The sequence below is a fragment of the Cynara cardunculus genome, assembly GCF_001531365.2.
Source record: "Cynara cardunculus var. scolymus isolate 2C chromosome LG 13, CcrdV1, whole genome shotgun sequence".
NCBI lineage: Eukaryota > Viridiplantae > Streptophyta > Magnoliopsida > Asterales > Asteraceae > Cynara > Cynara cardunculus.
The window spans coordinates 13,142,110-13,142,948 of NC_037540.1; positions in this window are offsets into that span (position 1 = coordinate 13,142,110).

Consider the following 839-nt stretch of genomic DNA (forward strand, 5'->3'; position numbering starts at 1 on the left):
TTAGACTGAACCACCTTAAATTCTTGTGTTCTTGATTGTTACTGTTTGTAAGAACAGAGTGTGTGTGTTCGTATGATACTTGTCTGATCCCAACAACTGGTATCAGAGCTTTGGCTCTCTATTGATTCATACGAACAGAGAAGGTGAAGGAACTTACCCTGTTGAAAAAAAAAATCAAGACTAGGGTGTGGACACCATCACCACCAGCTCCCGTTCATCGCACCGGCCGCCGCCGCCGCCGTCTGAAGTCGCCGCTGCTGCTGTCTGAAGTCGCCGCAGCTGCCGGCTTACCCTCTCTCTTCGCAGCAGCTGCTGCCTTCTGGCAGAACGAGGAAAAAAAAAGAGTTTTTTTTTTTGGGGAGAAAGAGAAGTGCAGGGAGGTGTTTTAAAGAAAAGAAAAAAAAAGGGAGCTTGGTGGAACACTGGAACGTGGAAAACAGAAAGGTAAAAGGGAGTGTGTTCTTTGCCCCTCACACTTGCATCAAGATCTTCTTACAAGATTATCGCCATTTAACACGTGAAATAAAAAAGTCTCGTTTTTTCTATTTTATTGCTTCCGCTCGTATAATTGCCATTTTTTGCTATACGAACCTGTTGGTTAGTAGCAATTTGGTAATTTGTTTGTTAAAATGGCAGAGGACAGTAAGATCAAGATTGACAAGTTTGATGGTAGTGATTATGGGTTTTGGAAAATGCAAATTGAAGATTTGCTGTATCAGAAAAGTTTGCATTTACCTATGTTGGGTGAACAACCGGATGACATGTTCRATGATGAATGGAAGTTGTTGGACAGACAAGCTTTGGGGGTGGTTAGGCTTTCTTTGGCAAAGAGTGTTGCG